The 22,730-nt window shown below is 51.3% G+C and overlaps 2 long non-coding RNA genes across 3 annotated transcripts; one reads left to right on the forward strand and one right to left on the reverse strand.

Annotated features, from left to right (window-relative positions):
• Positions 1 to 3,242: 3,242 nt before the first annotated feature.
• Positions 3,243 to 17,960, reverse strand: LOC118550558 (uncharacterized). Of its 2 annotated transcripts, XR_004924622.2 has the most exons (4): positions 17,540 to 17,960; positions 14,722 to 14,840; positions 5,561 to 5,723; positions 3,243 to 3,556 (listed from the first exon to the last, which is right to left on the reverse strand). It is a non-coding gene; the product is annotated as an uncharacterized LOC118550558 (long non-coding RNA). The 2 variants fall into 2 exon arrangements; XR_004924621.2 differs by lacking the exons at positions 14,722 to 14,840; positions 17,540 to 17,960 and adding an exon at positions 5,814 to 5,947.
• On the forward strand, positions 15,865 to 21,315 carry LOC118550557 (uncharacterized). The gene is made up of 2 exons (XR_004924620.2): positions 15,865 to 16,421; positions 20,210 to 21,315. It is a non-coding gene; the product is annotated as an uncharacterized LOC118550557 (long non-coding RNA).
• The last annotated feature ends 1,415 nt before the right edge of the window (positions 21,316 to 22,730 follow it).

Here is a 22,730-nt window from a genome sequence, read left to right on the forward strand (position 1 = left end):
AAATGTGGCACAGAGATACAAAGTGAGCAAATGCTTTTGGAAAAATGGCACTGATAGACTTGCTCAACACAGAGTTGCCACATACCTTTAATTCATAAAAAAAACACAATATCAGCAAAGCGCAATAAAACAAAGCACAATAAAGCTTGTGTTCTGCTTTTCCAGATGCTGGATTTAAGCCAAGCAGCAAGGAATTTCAAGTCAGTTCTCCTGTCCTCAGCCTTCTCATTCTTCAAGCTCTTTCCTCCTTCTCAAGAACCAAACCTCCAGCCACTTCAGAAACCCCATGGGGCTGGCTGCTGGCACCTTCTAGCTGGAACTTGGTGTTGGAGGGTCAGCTAATCCAGGGTTCCCCTGGCTTATTGGGCTGCTCATTGGCAGATCTTGAACTACACTGATCCTATCTGAGCACTGTAGTCTTCCCTTGGGACTTAAAAGCAGTGGGCTGTGGTGGACATGCCTGGGCTTTGGGGACAGAGATATAGGCTCTAGTGTGTAGGGATGAGCATTAGGTTCAGCTGTGAGTGACAGATACCACCCCAAAGAGAAAACCAGGCCTGAAAACAAGGTAGAGGCTTATTTTTCTCTCAGTCAAGAGTCTAGATGCTGGAAGAGAGGTTTCTCAAAGTCAACATCAATCATTCTTTCTTCCTGCTCAGCTGCCTTCTCCAAGTGTCTTCCACATCATGATCTAAGATGCTGTTTGGTTCCAGCTCTCAGGAGGAGCAAGGGACAAACAAGTGCATGTCCTCCCTTTAAGGACTCTCCCCAGAACTGCACACCATACTTGTGTTTACAGTGTTATGATCAGAATGTAGTCACGTGGCTGAAATAGCCACAAGGGAGGCTAGAAAGAGAGTCTTGATTCGAGGCAGCCATGAGCCCAGCTGAAGATCAGAGTGTGGGGAGAATGGATATTGGGGGGTAGCTAGCAATATACAGCTCAGATTCCCTAAGCTCTAAGGAGTCCTCCTAAGTCCTAAGTCCTCCTAAATCCTCCTAATCTATAGATTGGATGGTGTTCATATCCATGACTTCACCAATCGTCCCGGGAGAGGAAACTTTTATTTCCCATGTTACGATGAGGAAGTCGAGGCAGAGAGAGACTGAAAGATTTGCACAGCATGCCCTCTGATCTCCTCTCCTTCCTTTGCTAACCTGTCCTTGTTCCTGCCCTGGTCCTAGTACATAGCTCTGATTGTCAAGGAGCCGGGTCTTTCCTGTACTGTCCATGGCTTTGGGTCCCCAGCAACCTGGGTCACACATGGGTGTTCGGTGCCTGTTCCCCAGCAGAGGCGGGCAGCATGGCCCAAACCCGCAGGCTTGTCTCCAGACGAGGCTTACAGGTCTTCCCCTAGCTGTGCCCATTTGTTATTGATGCTGGGCTTAGTTTCAGCAAAAGTGAGCTCTGTTACTCTGGTTCCTGAAAAATTCGAAAACCTTTCTGTTTGCACGGCCCATCTGTAAACGAGGACTAAGCCACGTCCTTCAGCTCTCTCAAGGGTTTCTCAACGCTTTTCGAGTGAAAAATAATGTGAATAATGCATTCTGAGAAACTCAGGGAAAGCTGCTGCAAGAGCCCAAGGTACCACTAAATGATAATTGTTCTGGGCCCTGGGAGGGGGTTCTGGGCCCAGTAAGGGAGCTGTTTCCACTGACCAGCCAGTCTGAGGTGGGGTGGGGTGGTGCTGCAGTCTGGAATGATACCTGCTCACTCAGGGGCAGGAGGAATTGGGGGGCAGGGCCAGGAGGCCCCAGCAATGCCCAAACTCAGAGAGCAAGAATGTGCCCCAGCAGGTGGGTGGTCAGTGACAGATAGCGCCATGGAAATGTCTGTCCAGGGGCAACAAGGATTCACTCATCGACCTTAGGTTTAGAGGCCACCTCCAACCCGGGGAAGGGACTGGGGGCAATGGCACATATGGGTCAGGGTCCGGTCCTAGACCGGGAGAGGAAAGAGGCAGGTTTGCAAGTGGAAGATTCACCTATAGAGAGCACAGGGGGGCTCCAGGTGCCGGCATCCCCCCCGTGTGCTGCTCAGATGGCCCCAGCTGGCATCTCTAACTCACTGTTGCAGCTTCCCCCCTCCCCCCCGCCAAGCCCGTCTCCATACTCTGGGCAGAAGGCTGCCGCCTTGGGTCAGCTAATTCTCCTCCACCTTACAAACCTGCAATAGATTCCCATTGACCCAGACCCCACAAACTCCTTCCCATGCGCTTCGGGAGCCATCCCTCTGCACTTCACCTCCTCCTCTTTCTCCCTCACCTCCCTCCTGCCGCACTGCCTTCTCTCTGCTCCTCAAATCTACCACGTGAGCCGCCTCTGCCTTTGCACTTGCTGTTTCCTCTGCCTGGAATCTTCTCCCGCAGCTCTTGGTACAGATGAGCCTTGGAGAGAACGCTTAGCCCCTGCTTTCTTTGCACCCTTTCCCATCACAGCTACTATCCAGTTTTATTTTGATCCCTGTATTTAAGGCCACCTAAAATGATATGACTAGTTGACTTGCTGATTTCCTGTCTCTGCAATGAAACAGCCCGAGGGCCGGGAGACGTACATCTTGTTTCCTGGTCTCTCTGCAGCGCCTGCCACAGGGCAGGTCTCAGTGCATTGGAGGGAGGTAGCCTGAGTTTGGGCCCCCCGGAAGTGAGCCTGGGGACGAGGTTTCGAGTGCAGGTAGCATCTTTGGAAGATGATGGGGAATGGGTGCAACCAATAAGGGGAGTGCTCTCCAGTAGGTTACCGCTGGGGACAACTAGAGCACAACCCTGGAACCCTGGTGGCCAGGACAGACAGCATGCCCTGGAGCTCTCCTACCCAAGGGGAGAGTGACATGGAGTATTTATAAAGCGTCTCCTGTCAGTTGTTGGTTGAGGGCTATTCTTGGGAAGTTTTATTTCCTGGCACCTTTGGCCTGGAACCCAGGGAAGAGTAGCCCTCCAGATGCCAGAGAAAGGCCTCAGGAAAGCACCAGTTTGGGCGGAGCAGGAGGCCTGGGCATCAGGCACAACCCAAACCTAGTTACCCACATGGGGGTCCAAGATGAGGGCCTGACTTAGCTGGGTAATCGTATTCAGCCTTTACTTTCCCTGAGTCGGGACGCCTTTGGCTGCAGGCAACCACCCCAAGTCAAAATGAATAAGGACCTTTCTTTTTCTTTTTTTTTTTTAAAGATTTTATTTATTTATTTGACAGAGAGAGACACAGCGAGAGAGGGAACACAAGCAGGGGGAGTGTGAGAGAGAGAAGCAGGCTTCCCGCCGAGCAGGGAGCCCGATGCGGGGCTCGATCCCAGGACCCTGGGATCACGACCTGAGCCGAAGGCAGACGCTTAACGACTGAGCCACCCAGGCGCCCCGAGGACCTTTCTTATCTCACAGGGCAGGAGGTCTAGAGGAGAGGCACCTCCAGGCATGGGAATCAGAGATCCAGTGACATCACCAGGGACCGGGCTGGACACTTTCTCTGCCTCTGCTCAGCCCCAACCTCAGTCTGGCAGCCCTCAGGGTCACAATATGGCTGCTAAAGCTCCAGGATTCATGTCCAGATGCCATAATGCCTAGAGATAGAGAGAAGAGAGCATCTCTCCCTGTGATGATTCTTTCCTAGGATCCGACACCTCAGACCTCCCTTCATGTGTCAGTGACTGTAACTGGACCACACTCCCACTCCCTCCCACTCTGGGACATGGGCCATGGGAACACCAAGGATCTACCTGAACAACATCAGGTAAGAAGGAAATGGACACTGGGCAGGTGGCCAGCGGTGTCTGCCAAACACACTTGCCATTCCCTAGCTGAGGAGACGGTGATCAAGAGGCCAGAGCACCAGCCTTGGGAAGAGAAGATGTGGGGCTGGTCCCTGGCTGGGCCTGACAGCGGCAGTCTTGAAAGGAGTGTCCTAGTATTTGTTCTGCAGAGAGACCCCGTGCCCTGGCAGATGGCATCCTGGCCTTCTCAGGTTTCTGGCTCTCCCAACAGCCTCTGAGGCAAGCCTGGGGCGGGCGGAGTTTGGAGAAGCTGGTGGGGGCACCTCTGCTCCCCTTCTGTGGGTTTGCATTTTCTTCAGTAGCTAATTACTTAGGATGGATGATTCTGATTCAGATGGAAGCCCCCTCCTCCTCCCGCCTTCCTCCAGCTGGGAGAGAACAGGTGGTGGAGAGAGCAGAGGGCCCCCCGCATCACCGCTTGCGGGGCCATTCATCACTGGGGGTGTTTATACCTCACCTGGGGCCAGAACCTAGTGAAACAGTTGGCACACTGAGAGGGAGTTCAGAGCTGATAGGGATTTAACTCTTCTGGCCCTGGCTCCAGAAGGGGGCCTGGCCTTGTGGCCGGAGGCAGGGCTGAAAATGTAGGGGAATCCTGCACCCAAGGAAACCAAATGAGGGAATACAATGCAGGAGACATTTCAACTCTTCCTGGATTTGGAAGATTCAGAGATTAAGATTAGCCCAAGTTAAGAAGACTGGATCTAGTGTTTGACTGGAAGTAGGGGTGGGGTAGGGAAAAAAGCCCTGATTAGTAGCATTTGCTGATTGCTGTGGTGTAAATACTCTCACCACGCCTGATTTCAAGCTGCCAATTATTTAACAACCAGCTCACAAATCTTGCATATTTAACAATTGCTTCCTAGGAGCTGGTAGGAGCCAGCCCCAGAATGCCCTGTGTATGAGGCTGTTCACGTATAGCAACGAATTCATTTCCTCATTGGTTCATAAGAAATCATGAAGCGCCCTTCTTCCCAATGCCTGCTTCCCTGAGCACACAGATGTGGGACAAGATCATCTCAGCGGGCTGGAGCGACTGTCACAGCAACTTAATAGGGTGGACTCAGGGCCTCTGTGCGTCGTCCCTTTGGTGTCCAGCCTGTGAGTCTAGGAAGGGCCTTTGAACCTGCCTCTGCCCTGACTGGGCAGTTTCTAGTGACCTTGGGCAGTTCAGTCCCTCTCTGCCTGTCATGAACAAAGAGGAGGGTAGATGCGGCTTTTTCTGCTCTGTTATTCTGCAATTTGCATGTACTCTGTATCCCATGCTCCTCTTCTATTCCTCGCCTCCTCTCTCCCAGCGGACAGAGGCGCCCCCCCCCCCAACCTCAGCAGACCCTCCGCCTGGGCAGACCCTCCGTGGGCATTGCCGAGGCCCCAAGGCATCCCTTGAGACCAGCTCTGTCTTATTTCTAGAGGTCAGTGTGACAACGGAGTTCTCGCTCTCCCAAGTGCCAGCACGTGGTTCACCTGGGAACTGACAGCTCGGCTCATGGGCCATCTTTTCCTCAGCAGCGAACCTTCCAGATCCCAGGAGCAGGCAGCGTCAGGGGACAGCCTTCATGCCCAGGGTAGCATCTTACCTGGGCCTCTTCCTACCTGGGCACGGGAGCTCAAATTCCTGCCCTCACCAAACCCTGGTGTTTAATTAAGAAATCCTGGAGGACTTTGTGAGCCATAAAGGGCTCTGCAAATATTTTTAAACACAAAGGTTTAGGTTATTCTGTGTGCCTGGCTGATCTAACCACTTCCCAAGTTCCCACCTGGGGAGCCCCCAGGGACCTTCTGGGGCCTCACCTCTTGTTGCCGGGGACCTCCTCTTATCATCTCTCTGCAGGGTGGGCAGAATGGGGTGGCACCCCCACAGATCGGGCTTCACGGTGCAGACACGGCCTTCTGTTATTCTCTCTTGCACCTGAATCTTTAAATCATCCGTGTCTCCTGGCGAGCGGCGGGGAAGCTGTTAATAATAGATACAAGTGACTGTCTGGTAACGAATTGCTGAAGACGGTAATTAGCATTTTAATTCAGGCATTTTCTTCACACTCACCTCTGGAGACCTGGGTTCGAACTTGAAATTGGGGTCACCAGTGAAGGTTCGCCCGTGTTCTCCCCCTAAGCCCCCACGGGTGTTCGTCTTTGTCGCGCAGGTCGCCGCAGCCCAGGGCCGAGTGTGGCCTGAGGGGGGCACTGTCTGTCTAGGCTGCGGAGCGGCGCGCGGCCGAGCACCGACCTGCGGCGGGACCGGGAGGCGCGCGGGGCAGGGCCGGGGCGGGAGGGGAGTAAGGGCCCGGGAGAGGAAGGAGCCCTGAGCGTCTGGGGAGAGCAGAGAGCCGGCGTCAGGGAGCGGCTGAGCCGGGCGGGAGGAGGGCTGCGTGGGTCCCCCGCTGTACCTGTCCCAGGCCAGGGCTGTCTTGATTTTTCTTCAAGCCCCAGCAGCCTGTGGTGGCTGGAGTGTTAGGAAAAAATGGCTTAATGGATTTGTCTTTTTCTTCCTCTCGTTCACAAAACACGATTTTAAAGCAACAATAACATGGAAAGTTTTCTCAGTGACTAAGGGTTGGGGAACGATGCTTTGGGGTCCAGAGACAGCCAAACTCCTCCGGGTTTATTGTGAGTGTGTAGGCCGTGGGAACACACCCACAGCCCCTTTCCCAGGTCCCCTCACCTTCACCCACTTTGGGTGGGGAGAGTAGGCAGACGTTGCTGGCTCCTTCTGGGGGCAGTCCCATTTATCTAGTACTGCCTCCCAGCCCGACTTCTGGCATTCAAGTTTGCTCGAAGATAGCCACACACATTGAAAAATGACCAACATTTTGTCGTGCGAAAGCATCTTTGATGTATGAGGCAGCAACTCCAGACTCCCAGAGCTTTGGGGCCAGCCCAAGACTTGAGGCTGCATCAAGAAAGTGAACAGGTCGGAGGTGCAGGGTGATTTTGGGGGGCTGGAGGCCCGTGGTGGTGGAGTGAGGTGCCAGGCGGAATGGCTGGCTCTGAATGCTCTAGCAGAGATGATCAAATCCCATGAGTCTCTTAGGCCCAATGTTTCTGGCTTGTGTGATATAAGGGTGACAGTAACTAGAGAACCTCAGTTCTTCTGTCTCCTCTCTGATATCATCTTTCACTTAGGAATCTTTGGGTTGCAAATGATGGAGAACAAAACTTAAACTGGCTTAAACAAAAATGGGAATGCGTTTGCTTCTGTAAGTGAAAAGTCAAGTAGTAGGTCAGGTTTCAGGTAATGCTTAATCCAGCTGAATTACATCTCCTCAGAACTTGATTTCTTTCTATTTTCTGTACTCTTTTCCATTGCTTCATTCCAAGGCGGGTCCCCTCAGAATCATAACTTGGTTGCCAGAAGCTCCTTGGACTCCACATTTCTTTGTTCTTTCTAGTGAGAAAGGGAGAACTTTCTGGATTCCTTTGGGATTCAGTGTCTCCATTGGCCTGAATTAGGTCATGTGTCTTTCCTTGAAACAACAACTGTGGCCATGGGATGGGCTATCAGATTGTTTTGAGCTTGTCCAGGTCCATCTCTAGAGCTGGTAGTGGGATCAGTCCCACTCAAACTGAAAACAAGGCTGCTCCAAACAGGGAGGATGAATCCGCCCAAAGAAAATGGATTGAAAGCAATGATCAACTTAAACCCACCCCGTCCTATTTGGAGCCACCCTCTTCCTCTAATGGAAGTATATAGCCACACCCTCTGCCATGTGGCTTTTGCTGTTTAGTTAACATAGAGGCTTAGATTTTGGGGTGCCATGTGACTTTGCAGCAGCTCCCACTCTAATGGGCTAAGGACACTTCCCCACCCCACTGACATTGAACTTGTCACATGACTCACCTTGGCCAATGTAATGTTAGGGGATATGATGTGAACAGAGGCTTTAAATCTGTGTGGTTTAGATGGGCCTCTTGCACTTCTTCCAGCTACCATGAGAAGGGCATGCAAGACATGTGTACCAGACCTGAACCGACCCTGTGACCCAAAGCAGAGCCACCCAGCCAACCCTCAGACTACAGACAAGAGAAATAATGATGGTTGTTAAGTCACTGAGATTTTAGGGTCCTTTGTTGTGCAGCATTATCACAGCAATAGTTGACTAATGTCAATAGACAAGGGTTGCTAGGTTAGTTAAAGTTTTGGCATTCTGGATGTGTGGGGATTAGGGGGAGTATCAGAAAGGAAATTAGAGGACTCCCCCAGAAAAGCCCCCTTTGCTCTCTGGAACCTAGAAGGGTGTCTGGTCTTCCCTCTGGCAGGATGCCTCATGACTTTTCTTGCCAGGGGGACTGGGAGAAAGTGGCTTCTTTTGGGGGGAAGATGCCAGAACATGGCCTAAAAGAACAATGAGACCCCAGCCCAGCCCACCCTAGCCCTGAGCTCTGTTGTTCCCTAATGATGGATGAAGGCAGAACCAGGAGACAGAGGGCACAAGAGCCAAAGAGAGGGCCTGGGGAGCATGTCCTCACAGCAAGCCCAGGCAACCTCTGGTCTGGGCTAGTTTTGACCCCAACATAGCCTCTCGGCTCTTAGCCATTTGGCAGTTGGCACATTCCCAGAAAACGGCATTTTTTTTTTAAAGATTGTATTTATTTATTTGAGATATATAGAGAGAATTAGAGAGAGAGAGAGAGCATGAGCTGGGGGTAGGGTGGGCAGAGGCAGAGGGAGAAGCAGATTCCCTACTGAGCAGGGAGCCTGATGTCAGGCTCAATCCCAGGACCCCAGGATCATGACCTGAGCCAAAGGCAGACGCTACACCGACTGAGCCACCCAGCCGCCCCAGAAAATAACATTTAGATGAAAGTTTTATAATTTGAAATGCCTTTAAGAGAATCCATTTGGAGGGTGAAGAACCAAGGAAGGCTTGCTATAGTAAGTATTGACTCTCTATCTGATTTCTTAACGGTGGGCTCGCCTACACTATAGCAGCCACGTTCACCGAGTAACAAGTTCGGAGGCACAGTCACACTAGTCTCAAAACCCATGAATTTGAGTGGAGGGAGGAGGGTTATCCCCCAGTTATGATGAGGAGAGCTGGGCTCAGAGAAGATAACAGTCTTGCCCACGTGAGCAATGGTGAGTGCCGTCCTCCTCTGGGCTAGGGTCCCATGCTACCCTGCAGCCCATCCAGGGACTTTGTTGGGGGTCTGATTGCCAGGTATTCTCAGTGCCCTCCCTGGTTCTGAGGCATGGTGGGTTTGGAGAAAGGGGTCATCGCCTTAAACCTTGGGATTAGGCAGGGTGGTGCAGGCATCAGCAGTCCCTCCTGGAGTCCAGAGTGGCCAGAGTGGAGGGTCTTCCCTGGCCCTATAGGTCCAGGCCTCTGTCGATGTTGGAGAACGAACTTGGGCTCTGGACAGTTATGCAGATCCAGACTCTAACACTTGGGTGAGTGACTTTGCCCCTGCAATCCATAGTTTCCCAGAATGTGTGGCCCACAGTAACCATTCAACACATGGGAGTTGCTATATTTGTTGTTGTTTAGAATTGCTGAGATGGTGGTTTGGTTAACAGCTTGAATTCTGGTGGCACCTCACTGGCTCAGTCGGTGGAGCATGTGACTCTTGATCTCAGGGTTGTGAGTTTGAGCCCCACGTTGGGTGTAGAGATTACTTTAAAAAAAAAAAACTTAAAAAAAAAAAGAACTTGAATTCTAGATTCAGATTCCCTGGGTTAAAATCCTGGAACTACCTTTTACTAGGTGGGAATTTTCAAAAATTTCATGTAACTTCTTTGAGCCTTAGTTTTTTCATCTGTGAAATGAGGATCATAATAAGAACTCCCTCTGGGTTGTGTAGGCTTCAGTCTACTAATTCATGAGTCTGAATACTCAGTCTAAGCTCTGAGTCTGATGTACATAAAGTAAGTGCTCCGTACATGTGGACTGTCATACCTCATCTACAACTTCTATGATTGCTATCCCGTCAGCGGAGATGGCTGAGATGATCTTGGCATGACCCTTGGCCTGTCGTCAGCACTTCGCTTCTCTCTCATGGCCCCCCGGACTACTGCTCTGGCCACCCAGATGGGGGTGGGCTGGGGAGGGGCGAAGGTGGAAGTGAAGGGACAGAAAGGAGTTGTGAGATGAAGCTGAGGGCAGGGGCGGGGGAGGGGTGTGACCTGAAAGTCCTTCCCCAAGGGCTCCACAGCTACTGGTCAATACTTCATCGACTTCCACAATCGCTTCATATCTCCACATCTCTAACTTTAAGTGGGGGTCTTTACTGCACAGCAAGGCGTTCCTATGGCAACCTCCTGGTGACACAAAACGCCGTTCTCCCCAGAATGGACTGCCTTCTTCCCGTCTCCTAGAGAAGCCATGGCAGTGGTAGACGAGGGAGCCTTCAGCACCCTGGACAGTAGACCATAGTTTGGCCTGCACACCTTTTCTAATTCACCTTGTCTCAGGGCTTTGCTCTGGAAGAGGCAGCTGACCAGTAGTTTGTTCATTTTAATGTATATTTATTGAGGGTCTACGAGATCCAGCAATGCACCAAATGATAGCTGGGGACCTGCCTTTAGGGACTAGAATTCTAGCTGGCTTCTGTTGAAGGAAAGGGAAAAGGAACAAGACAATTTCAACCAGTGCTAAACACTATGAAGGGAATGCAGCAGAGGGAGACTGAGGAGGGGGTTGGGGAGGCCTCTCTGGAGATGCCTGATTCCATCTACACTGGGCCCTGAATGCAGCCACACAATAATCTGGGGAGAGTGAGTCTAGGGGGAGAGGACAGTGAGTGCAAAAGTCCTGAGGCAGGAGTGAGCCTGAGTGTCTGAAGAATAGGCAGAGCCTGGAGGGTCTGGAGTGTTGGTGGGCAAGGTGGGCTGGAGGCTCCATTAAGGAGGGCTCTGTGACTGGGATCAGGGGTCAGCATTCTATTTTAATTGCAATGGGCAACAATTTGGGGGTTGTTTAAGCAGGGTAGAGACATGGTCTAATACAAGTTTTAAAAAGATTTTTTTTTTTTTATTACTTTGGGGGCAAGTTGGGCTCCTTACCTTCCAGGGTTCCCCTGCCTGGGAAGCCTCACAATTACTGAGTAAAGTGTGTTTGTCTGACAAATACAGTTTGCTGGAGCTGGTCTTCCTTGTACCCTGGTAGGCCCAGCACTGTCTTTCCAGGAACACAGGGGTCTTTTCCTCACCCAGTGTCACCACCATTACCATCACCCTCCTCTACCTGGCTTTGATATTTGTGGTCACTGATAGCAAAGCCCCCACCCCCAGGTACAGCCGATCAAATTCCACCCCAACCCCCATAGCCATTGAGATTTATTCCTGATGAATGGGCAGCCCTAGACCAATGAATCCTTCAGCCGGCCCAGGCCTGAGCGCTCAATCTCTCATAACTCTGTGTTAAGGATGTGGAGTGACATCTGAGACAGCTGGATAAAGGATGAAATAAGGAGCCTGATAAGTGGGACTGATGTCTGTCCTTGCCTAGACTAGGCTGGGGGAAGGGCCAAAGAGGACCCAAGATGAGTTATTACCTTTCCCCGGGCATCTAGGGTGCAGGCTCGCTGCAGCCTGCATGGCAGACAAGCTTCCATTGATCCTTGGCCCCTTCAGGAATCTCAGTTCTAAGGCCCCAGAGAGATCCCTACATTCTGGTGATTTGAGAATTTGAGAAAATCAAAATACTTTCCTAGAGGCTACAAGGTGTGAACTGGGAGGATGCACTAGATGCTCCATGGGCCTCTGGGAGGTGGGAAGACAGGAAATGAGAGCCCCACCTTGAGTCCCACTGAAGGTAGAAAGGATTCTTTCTCACACATGACAGAAAACTGAACCAAACTGGCTTAAGCCCAAAGGGACTGCATTGGCTCACTCAGCTGAAGAGGTCAGGGGTTGTTCCTTATTCAGGCAAGGCTCAATTCAGGACTCCCACAATGTGACTGTCCTTCCTATATTTTGGATCTGCCTTGGAACAGACTCCATTCTTAGCAGGCTCTCTCATCATTGTTCCAAGATGGCTGCCAGAAGCTTCCGAGGCCACCTGCTTCCTTATTCATATCCAGTGGGAAAGATCCCCAGAATTGAATCTCATTGGTCCTGATCATGTTGACATAGGTCCTGTGCTCCTTTATTAATTTACCTGTCACTGTGCAATGGGAAATGCTGATTGGCTAAGCTCACCTGGGCTCACCCCAGGGCTGCCTGTGGGGTCACTTCTACCCAAATGCATGGCTAAGAAGTTTGGGGTTCTCTGAGGAAGGTGGGCGAACTGATGGTGAAGAAGTAACAAGCACATGCCACACCACCATTCGATCGAATTTCTTACCATTCCTCAGTCTATACCCTCATCTCTCCCTAATCACTGATCCACAACCATTCGTGGAAGCTCCAGCTCTAACCCTCCATATACAACCCTCTGTATCAGTCAGGCCTCTTTGGTTGCAAGGGAAAGAAGCCCTCTTAAAATTGGCATGAGCCAAAAGGAAATTGTCTCACATAATTGTAAGTCCAGAGATAGTGCTGCTGGCATGAGGCCTGGGTGGTTCCAGGGACTCTTGTCATCGCTATTTGGTTTCTCTCCATCTCTCAGCTCTGCTCTTCTCCCTGGGACTTTATTCTGAGGAAGCTTTCCCCCAACGAGCGGAAGGGTGGCCCCAGCAGTCGAGGCCCTCATCCGGCTGGTTTGTCCACTGGTCAGCACAAGTCCCAGGACGATTTTCATTGGCCCATCCCTGAGCAGTCACTGAAGTGGGGCGGGGCTTGCACGAGTTGAAGGCGTGGGCCCAGGCCCTGGGCCCGTGCACCTGGGAGGAGGGAGGAATCCCACCTGACCCTCAGGGACTGATGGAAACTCCCGATGCTTTTTCCAGAAAAGAAGGCCTGGAAGCCGGTCAGACAAGACCGGCATACAGTGCCCTTGCAGTGCTTGCATTGCTCTGCGTTGTTCTCCGGGAACACCACCCGCTCTGTGTGTACAAGTGGGGGGTGGGGGATGGGAATCATGTCATCATCCCTTCTGTGGTTAGTAGGTGCTTAGTAAGCCCTGCAGGACAAACACAGAATGCGGCTTGAAATTTGATGCCGAAATCACAGCTACTGAGGATGGAGCAGCGTCCTACCAGAGCGATTCACAAATCTCATTTTCAGGAATTACATCTAAACAAGATAGGGGTGAGGAAATGGAAGCCCAGAGATATGAAGCAATTTTCCCAGGTCACGCAGCTGCTGAGGGAGGGAGCTGGGACCATCACCCACGTCTGGCTGACTTTAAAGCCCCTGGCTTTACCTCCCACCACCGCCTTAAACCCCTGGCCCGCCCCCATGCGAGCTCCAGGGACCTGCAAATATCAGGCTGATTGTCTCTGATATGATCTCCTTTCTCACCAGCCCTTGGAGTATGGGGAAACCCCACTTAGGCGAGCACCTGGGCTTGTTCTGGGGGAAAGAGACAGTGTGTGCCATCTCCTGTGACAGGGTCTTTGCTCTTGCAGTTCCCTTTGCCTGGAACACACTTTCTGCAAGTCTCAGCTCCTCTCCCAACTTCCCTGGGAGGCCTTTCTTAAGTAGCTCTCACCATAAACATCCCCATGTGTTATAGCACTACTCACAATCTGAAATGTTCCTATCTGTAAGCTCATGTATTATCTCCTGCCCTTAGAATGGTAAGTTCCAGGGAAGCAGGAACCTTGTCCATCTTGTTCAAGGATGTGGGATCCTTAGAACCTAGAACAGTCCCCAGCACATAGTAGATGCTCAGGAAATACTTTGACAACAGGAAGAGTGAATGAATGGCCTCACAGAGTTCACCACGTGCCATTCTGGTTTCTGAATTCATCAAGTCTTTCTCATGCATGTCCTGCATTTTGGACTGGGACTTCCATCTGGCATTCTGGCTTGTCTGCTGCCCACCAGCTTTCAAACTGAGTTTCTGGAGTACGAGCCAGGCAGGAAGCTTTTCTGCAAGCAGCACTAACCTGCATGCTGAGGCAGTGTCCATGGGAAGGGTTGTACACTGACTTGCAGGAGAAATGCTCCAGTGGGTCCCCAGGAGCTCATCAGCCTGTCCCCCTGGTTGCACATCGCCAGTGTGGTCCACACGCAGTTTGTGATGGGCTTGGTAGTGGCCCCACACTGCTCTGCTCTTCCCGTGGTCCCGTAGCCGGATGGAGCGGGGTGGCAGGTTGGGGGCTGCTGTGTTTGCTGATCTGTGGCTCTGGGAGAAAGTGAGGGCTTCTAAGTCTCTCCTTAGTCCCTGTGAGGCCCCTACCCGTGTCCCCACTCCCGCCATCATGGCTTGTTTTACTTGGCCCTCTCAGCCTTCCCTTCACATCACCACTTGCACTGCCCCCACACTCATTTCCCTGTTTTTAGAAATAGTGGGGAAATAGCGGGGTCTCTCCTCCATCCCTCTCTACCATCCTAGAGTGGAGGGGACAAATGACCAGCCAACTCATCTGGGCACAGGATCAAACCTGAAAACTCCCAAGAGGTTGGGCATGAGTTAGCCCCTGCCTCTTCCTCAGGAAAGAGGTGGAAGGTGAAATCCAGAGCATTTATAGCAAACCACGTGAAGCCAGGGGGAAGGTGAGAGGACAGCGCACATCTGGAACAGAATCCAAATGTCTCAGGAAGGCCCGAGAAACCCTTGCTGGCTGCCCTGTGTCACGTCCTGCACCCTGAGCTCTAGCTCGCTGGCCTCATTGCTCTGCTCTCTTCGTGGTACCCTAGGCTCACTGTTTCGGGCACTCAGCTGTCAGCCCACACACCTCTCAAGTATGCATCAGAATCATGGGAGGGCTTGTTGAACCCAGATCGCAGGGGCCCAGGAATTCACATTTCTAATTTCTCAGGGATGCTGAAGCTAATGGTCCAGATAGCCTCCGATTTAGTAAGGCTTGTTTTGATCCCACGATTTAAAGTCACCTGCTGCCCCCACCCTGTCTTTCTCCATGACAACCCTCCCTGCTTAGCTTTCTTGGTTTTCCATTACACTTACCTGTAATTGTCTTTGGGGTTTTGTTTGCCTCTCCATATCCACCACAACAGACAAAGCTCCACAAAGGCAGGGATATGTTGTTTTCCATCTCCTGAGTACCGCAGCATTGTGAACAGTGCCTGGCACATAGTAGAAGCTCAATTAATATGTGTTGGATAAGTGAATGATGAGCTCGCCCCACTGTGAGCTCCAGGGCTTCCCTTGTGCTTAGCAGAAAGGTCTCAGGAAATCTGCCGAATTCAGCATGATGTGTGGAGCCATTGTGGTAATAAAAATTCCAGAGCTGGATGAACGTTCCCTGCCCTCAGGCACACACCCCGCTAATGAGCCAAAAGAGGCTATTTTCAAGCAGCCAAATGTTGCTTTTTCACCAGTTTGTAATTGTGCTTCTGACACTTCCTTAGACAACGTGGAAGATGCAGGCAGAATTATTGTTGTTGTTGTTGTTGTTGTCTAATATTTATTATACACGTTGTGTAGGATGAGCCATTTCACTCCTGAGTTCTAATCAGTGTCCTGTTCCCTGAAGACAGTCTTGTGAGCAGCCTGTAAAACCCACAGTAAGCTGGAGACTCTCAGCACATCGGTTGGGATTCAAGGTGGTTTCCAGGCCCTGTCCAGCTTCAGGGAGCCCTGGAGGCCTGGGAATGGACAGGAGGCTGAGAGCACCCATGGGCTGTTTTAAAAGCTCTCATCAAATTGTAGAATGTGCAGTGATTGAACTTTAAGAGCATTTCCATAAGTAAATGGTTTCTGGTCTCTCGTTGCTTTACAAATGCCCCTGCCCTAATGTCTTCTTTAAAATCCAGCAGCAAGTCCCACACACAGATCTGTGACAGAGGCCCACAAACTGTCCCGGAAAGCTAGGGCATCTATGTATGCTCTTCCAAGCAGGGGGTGGCGGAGCAGTGGACTGAGGGGTGAGGGCACAGAACGGGGACCTACAGCCACTCTGACATGCCCTCCCACCAGTTAGGGGTGGCCACCTGCCCCCACCCCCTAGTCAGCCCCCACTCCCCACCCCCATCCAGGAGTGATGGGGGGGTGGCCTGGGGTCTGGGGGAGCTTCCACAGCAGACACACATTTACTGCCTAATGGGAGATGGTTGGGTTGGTAATGAGCATTGCTGCTAATTTGGAAGAATGATTTAGCACCAGGAGGAGCTTGGGAAAACATCTTCTGAATAGAGAAAGCAGGCAGATCCCCCCACCAGGCAGCAGCTCAGAGCACTCGTCTCCTGCTTGGGCATTTGGTTCTGGCCACACGGGAAGGGACTGAGAACATCGGGCATGGCCTCTTTTGGAAGGAAGGTGGGATGCAGGCACCAGCCCAGTGTTGGGAGCTAAAGAAGGGAGAGAAGCTGCAAAGCACAGGTTCTTCCCACCCCACAACAATGAGCTTGTGGTAGACAGGTGAACCTCCAAGCCGGGGCGAGGAGAGTGCGCATGGGTCATGGCCCGGCCACCTAGCCTGTGGGACATGCACCTCTGTGCCCCGCTGACTTCCTCTGATGCAGGGATTAAATGAGACGGTGGGTGGGCAAGTGCTGCACACGTTTGTTCACCCATTTAACAAATATTTATGGAACACCTATTATGTGCCAGGTGTCACTTGGGCCCTGGGGGTCTGGTGGACACGTCCACTGAGGTCCCTGCTCATGTTCTACACTCCAGTGGGGAAAGAAGAAGACAACAGACAGGTAAGTAAATACATGAACAAGATAGCTTCAGATAACTGCAGTGTGGAATATAAAGAGAGAGATGTGCTGGAGAATGCGGGGGTGGGGGCAGGAGAGGGAGGTGGCGCTTAAGCTGTGACCTGAGGGATGATGAGAATCTGGGGAGAAAGAAGACCAGCCCAGCAAAGGCCCTATGGTCGGAACCAGTATAGAATATTTGGGGTGCGGGTGGGGAATGGAAAAGAGGGAAATGATTGAAGCAGAGGCAGCAAGAGTGTGAGAAGGATTCAGCCATGAAAGGAGTTTGCACTTCACTCTAAGTGTAGCGGGAAGTCTTTGGAGAGCTTTAAACGCGGAATTCCAGCTTCTGGTTGACATTACTAAAAAAGCTCAGGAGGCTGTAGTGAGCAAGGAGGGGGCTCGGGCCAGGGGAGTGGCCATGGATGGAGGCAAGTGGGGGGGGCGGGGTCTGGGATAGGTCCGGGGGTGGAGCCAGCAGCAGCCGCTGATGGATTGCATGTGGGAGGGAACTGAGGGCAAGAATGTCCGGATCTGGAGCCTGAACCAGTCCTGGAGGCAAGGATACCTGTGGGAGGAAAGCAGGGGCCTAACTGGATGTCTGACTCAGGGGAGTGGGCCCGGGAATCTGTATTTTTAATGATCCGATACCCAGGTGATTCTGGTGAAGCTCTGAGCTCTCAAACTCCAACTCTGAAGGCTGAATTCTGTGTGTATATAAAAAAAAACAACATAGCCTGGGGGGTTCTGGTTGCTGAGTAAAGGATCAGGATACAAAAGTTTAAACATAGAAACCCACTTGTCATTTCACTCCTCACCACTCTCCCCCACGGAGCCAAGAAAAAGAAAACCCCATAGTCCCCTCCTTTAGCAAGAATGTCGGTGCCCTTTCCTGGGGGACCCTTCCCGCCCCGAAGGCCCCTTCTCTTCTGACACTCTGAGATTTGGAAGGTAGAGGGAATCTTTGAGATGCCTGCTGCCTGTGCGTGAATGGAGGAAATGGGCAGATAAGAGGCTGATGCCTCCAACCTATCAGTGATTCCAAGAGTCCCATGCAAGATCTCGGTCCTACCAGGAGGGGATTCTTGGGAATCAAGATGGCCTGGAAGATGGCAGCCTACCTTCACAAGGTTCATTTCCTCCCATAAAACAAGTCTGGAGGTTGGCAGCGTAAGCCTGCTAAGACCATCTGTTGTCATCTGGGACCCGGGTTCTTTCTGCTTGTCTATGGCCTTTCCTAGCATGTGGCTCCTATCCTAGGTCGCCTCATGGTCCAAAATGGCTGCTGGACTTCTGGCCATCATGTCAGGCTGGAAAGAGGAAAATGGAGGAGGCCGGAATTTTGTGCATTGACCATACCTAGCTGAAAGGGAGGCTGCTGGGAAATGTAGGGGCTGTTTTTTTGCTTTTTTTTTTTTTTTTTTTTTTTGCTGAGCCCTTTTCCCAGGATTCTGTGGTGAGACAGAAGGAGGAATGGATGTTGGAAGGGAGTTAGTCATCTCCATCCCAGGATATTAATAGTGACACCAAGTAAATAATGTCAAGGCATTTCTCGCTCGAAACTCCCTGAGCCTCCAGTCCCCTGTGGCCCCTTCGTCCCAGCTGCCACAGCCTTGCCGACTCTGGCCCCACCGGCCCCTTCCTAACCCATCGCTGCTGCTCTCCTCCTGCCTCTCTGTTGGTGTCTTCAACATGTCAAACTCCTTCCCACCCCAGGGACTTTGCTCTTGCTGCCCCCCCACCCCCCACAAGACGCTTACACAGTCAGCTCACCGCATCATGCAGGTCTCAGCTCAAATGTCACTTCCTTGGAGAGGCCTGCCCCGACTTGCCCCTCATAGCCACTCTCAACTCCGTAACCTGTTTTATTTTTTCCAAAGCACTTGGTACAGTCCGAACTTATATGTTTTAAGTGTATGCTCCGCACAAGGAGGGAAAGGCCCTCAGCTCTCTGGGCACTGCCTGCTCACACACGCCTGTAGACCAGGTAAAGGAGAATTCGTCCTTTGTGTGCCTCTGTGCGATGCAGTGGGCTGGAAGAAGGCCCTTGACAAGAGGCTCCACTTCAGCGTGGCCATTCACGTTAGGAACGTACTTCGTCACGCCTCACTTGGAGTCACCTTGTGGAAGGAGTAGCTCCTCTGACTTTACTGTGCCTGCCTGTCCATCCCCAAGGAAGGCGGGGAGCTGCGGAGCCCCGACTATGCTTGGCCACAAATGTTCAAGCTTTCTCCAGTCTCTGCCTGGGACTCAGTAGACATCCTGGGATCCCTAGTGACCAGCACCCTCGGGATTCCTTCTGCCCTCTCTCCTGGGCTGGCTCTCCTGGTCCCCCGGCCATCCAGAGGATGCTCTCTCGTGGTCTGCTCCCCCGCTCCCCCCCCCCCCCCCCCCATGTTGTGGCTCCAGGGGCTTCCTGAGAAAGGGCGGAGAGATTTTCATTGGTTGAGATCTTGAGTCTCTACAGATGCCTTTTCCTCTCCTCTCACTTTGCCTGGGTATAGAATCTGGTTTGGAAATAATTCTTTCGGAATTTTGAGAGCATTATGTTATGTCTTCTAGTCTTTCTGGAAACGTGTAGACTTCTTGTCCCTAGGCTCATGAAATTTTGCAGCAATGCGCTTTGGTGTGGGTCTGTTTTCATCCATTGTGGTGCAAAATTTGGGTCCTTTCAATTAAAAAATGTGTGTTCTTCATTCCTGAGAAATTTTCTTGAAGTATTTCATTTACAATTTCTTTCTGTTTTCTCTTTCTTCAACTCCTGTTGCTCAGCTGTTGAATCTCTTGAATTGATTTTTCAATATTCTTACCTTTCCTCACCTGTTTTCCAATTCTTTGTCTTTTCATTTTATTTTCTGGAAGATTTTCTCACATTTGCCTTCTAATCCACCTATTCCTTTTTAAAAATCATTTCTTTCTGCTTTTAATTTCCAATAAATCTCATAATTGTCTATTCTCTGAATGTTCCTTTGATTAGAGCTTCATGGATGTAGTATCTCCTCTTATCTCCCTGAGATAATTAATAATAATCTTTAATTATTTTATTTTTTTAAAGATTTTATTTATTTATTTGTCAGAAAGATGAGAGAGAGAGAGAAGAGCACAAGCAAGGGGAGTGGCAGGCAGAGGGAGAGGCTGACTCCCCACTGAGCAGAGAGCCCGATGTGGGACTCGATCCCCGGACCCTGGGATCATGACCTGAGCCGAAGGCAGATGCTTAACCCACTGAGCCACCCAGGCATCCCTAATAATAATCTTTAAAGGCTTTCTGCACTTGCAGAAGCTTGTTTCTATACACTCTATCTTCAGTTTGTCAGCTTTGTTCTATTCCCTGACAGACGTGTCTCTCAGATGTCTGGTGATTTGTGGTTCACCAGACCACGATTAAGTACCAAAATGCCGATTAGAAACTCTGAGATCTCGATGAACTACTGGTGGGGGAATCCTCCAGTGTCAGTGCCTTGAGGTCTTTCATGGGCAGCTGGTCAGACTCCCCCGGGAAACTCTTTCAGTCTCCTCCTGGGGAAGAGGTCTGGCCTGGTGGCTTCTGGACCGAGCAGGGGAAGGGAGCTGGGTGGGGTCAGAGCATGCTCTATCTCGTTTTCAGTCCAGCATCTAAGCTCTTAGATGTGCCCGGCCTTCTCCTGAGAGATGAGTTCTGGACTTTTGCTGGAGAGATGAGGGGCAGTTACCCAACAGCTTGAAGTGAGTTGGGGAGCCAGATTCCCACAGATTACAAAAGCCTTTGCTCTGTACTCCTTGTTTTAACTCTCATTCATCCCCATTTTCAGGTGTTCCTGCGGCTGCACGATCCTGAGGCTTTGAGGTCTGGGGCGAGAACAGACTTGAGTGTCTTCTGGGGATCAAACAGCCTACTGTTCTGTCTATCTGGGACCTCTCGGTCAGGTGTTCCTTCTCCCTGTTTCCAGCTTCCAACATCATATCGTCACCATCTCCTCCTTCCTATTGAGTTGATGTCTTTTTAAAAATCCTTTGCTGTAGGGAGTGCAGTTACATACGGGTGTTCAGTCTGCCATCCTGCCTCCTCACCTTACGAATGAGGGGATGGGGGTTCGAGCCTGGGGCTTCCTAGGGAGATGAACAGCAGTAATACATCTGAAGCCCGTCCTTTGTTTACAGAGATCCTCACTTTATGAGGCTCCCCTCCCATTGTGGAAACTGAAAATGCAGACACACGCTGGCCTGTTGCCCTTAGCAGTCAGCCTGAGTCTGTACCCAAGCCCAGCCAATAAGATGCTCCTCACCCCAGATCTGGGCCCGGGGCTAGTGAGCAAAGAAGCAGGGACAGGGGAGAATCTCCTGTTTGGGGTAGCAGCAGGGGCTGCTCTGTGTCCCATGCAAGCTGTGGCGGCCAAGGTCAGGGTGGTAGCAGCGTTGTCCTCACTGGCGGCGTTCTCACCAGGATTTGGACATGACGAGCTAAGAACCCGGAGTGCCATGCACAACTGGCTGGTGGTAGGCGTGGGGCCAGGCAGAGGTCTCTCATGTGACACTGTGTCCTTCCTCTGATGGCCGGGCCTACTCTATCCACCCCTTTGAGGCTGCATCTGGAGCCTCCCCAAGGGGGGCCTTCTCCCCCTACAAAGTTTTCACAGCTCTGTCCCGCTCTGCTTCTCTGGACTGACCCTCTCCTGCCCTTCCCAATTCTTGACCCTTGACCTGTCCTTTATCCAAAGGCAAGCCCCACCCTGTGGCTGTGGCCGCCTCCTCAGCTGAAATCAGACTGACGGCGTAGCTCCATCTGCTCTGACCAGGTCTGGCCTCCTCTGTTTCACCCAGGTCGCGCACCCGGATACTCAGAGAGCAGTGCCCCTGCCCTCGGCCGCCGAAGTCATCTCAAACCATTATTTAATATTAAAAATTTTACTATTTCCTAGGTCTATATCTTGTTCTTCCCACTAGAAATTTAAGTGTCTCATCTCTTCACAGCTGAGCACAAGGGCCAGGCAACATGCAAAATGTTCAATAAATATTTCCCCACATCCCTGCTCCGTCGAGGAAATAAAGTGCTTATGAACTCATGTATGATTTACAGACACAAATGTTGGCAGCAAAAACTATTCTTTCTTATCTGAGCTTAGTTTTCTACTAGCTTTTATTGTAAAAACAATATAACATGAAAGGGATTTTGGAAAAAAGAGGAGGGAAATCACTCATAATTCTGCCAGCACAGCTATTTTCATGTGTGTGTGTGTGTGTATGTGTGTGTGCATGTGTGTGTGTGTGTTGCCTTTAAGCCTTTTTCTACAAGTGCCCATGTGTTTACAAGCTCCAGCTCAAAGACCACTTCCCAGAGCAGTTTTCTGGGACCCCAAGGAACTCCTTGCCCCTCCGTTGCTCCCCTTCTCACTCCCGAGTGTCATTACTTGCTTCCACCTCGACTGCGACCAGGAACTTCCTGGGGACAGGAATTGTATCCCCTGTCTCTGGACCCCAGGCCCAGGGCAGGGCACACGGGGGGGCTTCTCGTGGTCACGGTTTTGTATTCTGTGCTGTCACTGCACATTAGAACAGATGCTTTCCCCTGTTGCTCTGTAGTTTTCATAACGATCATTTTTAACGGCTCCAGAATATTTCATCAAGTGGATGTTTCATAATTTAGTTAACCAGTCCCCTACTGGGGGACATGTGGGTTGTTTTGTTTTTTCCTGTCACTAGTAACTCTGGAACAACCGTTGCCTCCGTATCGTTTATTTCGACTTTTGCGTAAATTCATGGAATCCCTGGGTCAAGCAGGTTGCTGGCTCTAAAGCCTGTTTCAACCTGGCAACTTGGGGAGGTTTAAACCCTTTTCAACCTCACAGGCGGGACACAGGCGCCCCCACAACCCTGTCTCCCTTCGGCATAAACACGTCCGACGACTACACGGATCTGTCTCCCTCGCTCTGCAGAGAGATCAGGGATTGAGTTGTCCTCATTCAGCAAGTGTTCATTAAAGTGCTGTTTATCTTGGACTCTCTGGAGCCTGGTACAAAAGCTGGTGCGTCTGAGGTGCCCGCAGCATCCGCCAGATGTATCTGCCCACCTCACATCTGTGCCGCTTTCTCCCGCAACTTCTCGGGGCGGGGGGACCAACCCCCACCCAGCGCAGTTTGGGTGGTGCTGCCCCCTAGGTGGACCTGGGCTTCAGGCTGGCCAATCAGAGCACTGCATCCCTGCTCGCAGCGATTGGCTCTGGGGAGGTCCCATGATCCAGTCAGAGCCAATGAGTTGCGACCTTGGGATATTTGAGAGAGGAGTCTTTGCCTCCGATTGAACTCAGGGCTGTGAGGATGATGCGTTGATGCTGTA

The sequence above is a fragment of the Halichoerus grypus genome, chromosome 2 (genome assembly GCF_964656455.1).
Source record: "Halichoerus grypus chromosome 2, mHalGry1.hap1.1, whole genome shotgun sequence".
NCBI lineage: Eukaryota > Metazoa > Chordata > Mammalia > Carnivora > Phocidae > Halichoerus > Halichoerus grypus.